The sequence below is a fragment of the Cupressus sempervirens genome, chromosome 2, assembly GCF_028749045.1.
Source record: "Cupressus sempervirens isolate cs-2001-9-10 chromosome 2, ASM2874904v1, whole genome shotgun sequence".
In the NCBI taxonomy this organism is placed as follows: Eukaryota; Viridiplantae; Streptophyta; class Pinopsida; order Cupressales; family Cupressaceae; genus Cupressus; species Cupressus sempervirens.
Window position 1 is genome coordinate 77,475,687 of NC_143119.1, and position 6,315 is coordinate 77,482,001.

Sequence of the window (6,315 nt, forward strand, 5' to 3'; positions counted from 1 at the left end):
TTGTTGAGCACTCAAACATTCTCAGGCACACTGAACCAAATCATCCCTAAGAATCACTAAATGCCATAGGGCAATGATCTTTGACAGTGGCAACTGGATATGTCATCTCATCCAATGATAGAGAATCCTAATAGAAGGTAAAGGGGTGATCATACACCTCATTTTGAACATGTTATTTATTTATGGTAATAAGGTAATCTTTGTTTATAAGGTCAAGGAACTTGAGGTCATCTATAAACCCAAGTTGCCTTAGTCCTAATGATTTTTCTTTTTTTATTGTTTTTGTTAATAAGTTGACTTAATAAGTTTTTTGAGAGTCATTACACCTTATATAGGTCCTATGTGTTACCAAAAACCACTTGGTTAAGTTCTAGGAAGAGTTAGTGCAAAAATTGCATTTTGCAATAAAAGTTGCTGACAACTTTTTGGCAATTTTAGCAATTTTTTGGAAAACGTTGAAATTAATCTTGTAACCAATCAAAAAAATTGGTAATCAATTGGAATGGATGTAAAATGGTGAAAATACCCTCTATGAATATACAAGAGGCATAAGGTGTTAGTGATTATTATTTTTTTTTTTAATATGGCAAGGAATCACTATTGATGTCAAACTTGTATATAGGATCATTGAGTTATTGTCAAATATCATTATTTCCTATTTGGAACAACAAACTCATACTTTGTCAGAATGAAACACCACTTTAGGTGCATGTTATCACTAAATGGAGTTAGAGGAAGATGTTAAGGATCTTCTTGGTTGTCTTAATAACCATTTCATGGGTTTGAAACATAATCACTTCCCTTTGTGAAGAGTTTGTTTGAAAATCAGAAAATTACATGTTTTTGAAAAGAAAATATAGTCATAGGATGTTGGAAGATTATTTTCACTCATAGGATGTTGAAGAATCTCTTGGAAGGATGGAATAGATGATAGACTGAAGTTTGTGAGATAGTTATTAGGTGTTCCTTGAAGTGTCTAAGGTGTTAGTTTGAAGCAAGAAGTTGATTATGATTCATTTCTCAAATTTGCTCATTTTTCCCTTATTGCTTCCCAAGTCTTGAATAGGGAAAGTGATCAAGTAGTTTTGTGAAGTTGGGTAGAAGTTTGTTCAATGTTGTAAAAAAGTTGGAAATAGTCTTTGAAGATACTTAGGAAGGTGGGAAAGATCATTTTCCTTAAAAGTGTTCTTGTTGGAAATCCACTAGCTTTTGGTGTGAGCACTTTGCATTATTTTTTATGCAATTTACGTTAAAATGAAATACATGAAATGTACTTAAAATGTAAACAAGAAAAAATAAATATATATTATGATAACCAATAATGTCATATATGAATAACCATATCATATATTAACCAATAATGTCATAAGTCTAATAATGTCATCCATCAAATATATGTCCTACATCAAATATAAAATGTCATATATACATCAAATGTATATCAAATATGTCCACTAACATAAAATCCAACATATATGTCCACTAATACCTATACATGTGTGTCTATCAACTATATCTTCTCCTTCCCATGAGGGGAAGGAAACAAATCCCTAGAGGTCTTTAGTCATTGTGTGGAGGGAGATAATGGGGATGATGGGATCTTCCTCACACGCTCGCTCATCCTTTTTTTTAGGCTCTTCTCTAACTCGAGATGATACAAACAGAGTAGATATGAATCAATAATTATTATACATTGAAATCAAATATATGTACACACAAAATTAATTATTTTCTTATCACCACGAAGTAGTCACTCTGTACATCCACCTTAAAGGCTCATAGATGATTAGGTGTACTAAGGCCCTACAAAAATTCAATGAATATAATCACTTATAAATAATATTTGAAATTTAGATACTAACTATTATAAACAAAAACAAAAACTAAAAAAATTCTTTCATACTTCGGTCAATGGCTCTGAACTAGCCATTGTTGCAGCAACTCCACAATTTATGGACTAGTGAAGATGAGGAGGAGTCTTAGATGTCAACAACTACATGTCATATAATAAAATTTACATGTAACATGTAACATGAAACAAATATAATCAAAGGAATTAAATTAAAATGAAACAAATGTACCTCTACGAAGCTCGTATCACGCCTAGGCTCAAAGTCTCTTGTGAATGTTAATGGTCTAGTAGACAACTGATGCACATGGATAATTTTTTTGTCAATCCTTCATATGATTACTTAATAAATATATATACTAATTTAAATGATTAAATCAATACATACCTCTCGACTGGTTGACAACACGTAAAATGGGATCAAGGAATTTGCACTAGGGCTATTAACACTCTTACCCTAAATTTGAACAATGTCAATACATGCTAATTAATTAGTCATTCACTATAATATGAAATGTGATCAAATTTGTTTATTATAATTGTAATTTACTTGTGTGTCAATAACGAATGTGTCACTCAGGAACTCATCAATGACTATCCCATCATCCATATTGTCTCCAACATGATTGCCAAATGTGCATAAGGATCCACATGATGTGCACATGTGACTGTGACACACATAAGGCTCCTCCTCAACTAATGGACTGGCACAATGAATGAGGGTCTTTGTCAAAGCATTGATAGTCCCTAGAGTGCTGGTCTCTAATGTTCCTTTACAATTGAAAGAATAATCACATGCTCACCCTGTGGCTTGACAACAGGTGCCCTAACTACATTAGGGTCATGACGAGCCCTCAGCCTCTCAAATGATGACCCCCAACCTCTACCTTGAGATTCTAATATATCAAAATAATTGGGGATCTCCCTAAGGACAAATTTACAATACAATTTCTTTAAGAAATACATTGGAACCTCATGATTATTGCAGGGAGGGGCATCAAAGACCATCTACCATCTATCACAGAAGTTATTTCTAATATCATCATGTATGCACCAATAGATGGGGAATTTTTTAGTTGTATGTTTAACAATGTCTTTTTTTCTAGACATTTTAAACAATGCAGAAATACTACCTTTTTCTATTTCCTTTTTTTTCCACATCTTTATATGATTATTTTTTTGCATAATATCTTCTTTTTTCATCCCTCTTAACATGCTAAATATCCAACTGACCACTAACAAAAGCTACATGGGTCATAATGGACTCAAGGGAGGATGCTAATTGTGCTCTCATCGGATTGAATTGTCCACAAGCTTTCAACCTACCAATGAGTGCTTCTAATTCATTTTTTCCTCTTTCTATTTCATTCATCATGTTGTCTTGGGTGCTAGGAGGAGTTCTTCCAATTAGTGGACGTCATGAAATTTCTTGCTCTTCTTGTGGAGGGTTTCAATTTTCATCTTGTGGACGATTTTGATTTGGATCTTGTGGATGGTTTTCATTTTGATTTTGTTGATTTAGTTGGGGATTTGGCGGTTCATTATTCACATTTCCTGATAAGAAACCAATTGCAATCTAAATAAATAAACAATTTTAAAGAAAAACTAAAAATACTTACAAAACAATGTAAAAGCTTACAAAACAATGAAAAAAAAAGGGTAGAAAACATACTATGTGATCCTAATCTTGATCTTTGATGACAAGGAGGCATTTTGAGGAGGTAGGTGACAAAATTCTTCAACTTTTGCAACCTGCGTGTGAGCTATTGAGGAGAAAGAAAGTGAAAACAAAAAAGAATCAAATGGGCTATAGGTTTATAGCCAATATATAAAAATTTATGATTTCACAAAGTGCATACGTGCTATAGCACACACACACTTTGGCTTGGGCTCCACAAGCCTAAGGCTTCTTGAGCCCAAGCTAAAGTGTGTGCATGATATAGTGTGTACATGCTATGTGAATTAAAAAAAAAACTTTTGTGTATCATGTTTTTGGCACCACAACTTGGTGCACTTACCCTAATATAATAACAATTGATTATGTACCCACACACACACAAACACACACATATTCAATATTGTCTCATAGGATTGATTTGATATAAGTTACAAAATATCAACACCCCTTCTTAGGTAGGGAGGGAAAACACATGATGGATATTACACTATTGGTAATATTAGGAATGACAAATTTCAAAGAGGTCTTTGATTAGAAGATCTCCACCATTTTGATATCATGAGTATTGACCTCTTGGATATCAACACATGATATTCACCAAATACTCTAGGTAATAGCCTACAAAATATCATGTCACATGATATTCACCAAGTACCTATGATATATCTATACAAACAACTCATAGACTATCAATTAAATGAAATCTAACACTTAGTTGTTGATTTACAAGATATAATCTATCATGATTGTTTAAATATTATATAAAATGTATATCATGATAAAAACATTTAAGTTATTGTAAGATCGTGACCTTTTAATAACTTCTACAAATACAAGTGATAGTTATTTGGAGGTAATCAATTTCTTATGTCATACACATGGAGCAGACCCATATACACATGCCATCAAAAGTTTACATAAGTCACCATGAATACTGTCATGTGGTGTTGTCATGATAATCACCATTAACCATATCAAAGAATAATATTTTCACTTTAAACTTTTCTCTCATAGAGAAGAATGTATTACAAGGGATTGCACTTCGAACTTCTTCTTCACAAAGAAACACTAACCTTTTGACCTCCTTGTCAAGGTTACTTCTAATAAAGTTTCAAAAATCCCTCTAAATTTGATATCAACTTTTGACCTCCACGTTCAAAGTTACTTATGATGAAGTGCCAAATGTCAGACTCCCTTAGGTTAATTGAAACATATCATCTATCTACTCACTTTCTTTGTCCAAGGTTATCTTTAATAAACTATCATTCTCCCTCTTGATATAGTAGGACACTCATAATCTCAATCATCAAATATATTTTCTTCAAGAGCCTCACTTTATTTGACATGATCAGATGACTAATGAACTCTAGATCAAAATTTTTTTGAAGCTATTTTCATAAGATGGGTTCTACACAATATTTGGCAGCATGTGCAAAGTACAAACCTTGTTTTATTGCAAGAATATCTGTAGAGACAAAGGAAATTTGATAAAGGAAAATAACTCTTATAGTATATATAGAATTACAAATAAGAGAGAGACTATAGTGAGTAGATAAATGCAATTCTCAAAGATAACATATACTTATCTATGTATCCTTGATACACATTTCTTTAATGAAGGTCCATATCCATCAAATCAAAAAATGCCTTCTTAGATTGTTTGAGAGACAACTTTCCTTATAGTGTTCACATATTAGATAACTTATGCTAGATAAAGAGATCGACAACTAGCAAAATGATGTATGAAATTTGGTCATAGAAAAATAAAACACCATATATGCTCCTCAATTATTATCACATTCTCATATTTAAATCCAATCAACTTGATTTTTTTTTGGATATATCACTACTGCAACAATTAGTTGTGTGAACTTGAACAAAGTCTCCAATCATGGAATCCTTCATTCTATCTTATTGTATATGTATCTTTCTTTAATATACTATGCACCTTTCACTTTTAAATGCTCATATTTGATTAAAATATTTGATATAATTTTCTATTCAAGTACTTTACTCTTATTTTTCCTTCTGCACACTACACATCCTCAACATTTATAAAAGATACCTCTCCTTATTTCTATCTTAATAATATAGAAATGTGACTTTGCATGAGATGAAAATTCTTTTATAGGAGAAGATTTGTTTGGTTGAGGTCACATGCTCCACATCTTTCAACACATTTTTATCGAAAAGTCCTACTAGATTACCTCGGCAATGCAAAATTGCACAATAGTTAGAGAGGCACCATGCTTTTGACATTTAAATTATTCAACAAAGCATCAAGCACATCTTGTAGCCCAATTTCATTTACATTGTATCAAAATGTATTCACTTTTATTGGTTGAATATTTTTATTAATTACTTTCAACATCTAAAGAAGGTCAAAAGATAATTCTCATCCATTCTTGAGTGGATAAAAATCCAATTCTCCTTTCATCATTTATTTCCCCAAGTTTTCTTCATATTTTAAGAGCATGATCATTAGATGACTAATGCATTCTATATCAAAACTTCTTTTGAGCTACTATCATAAGATTGAGTTTTTACAATATATGGTAGCATGTGTAAAGTACCAACCTTCTTTTCCTGCAAGAACATCTCTAGAGACAAAGAAAAAAAGATCAAGGCAAATAGCTCTTATAGTATGTATAGAATTACAAATAAGAGAGAGACTAGAGTAAGTAGATAAATGTAATACTCAAAGATAATGAATACTTATATGTGTATCCTTGATATAAGTTTCTTTAATGAAGGTCCATATGTGATGGAGTGCAAGGTAGGTGTATCC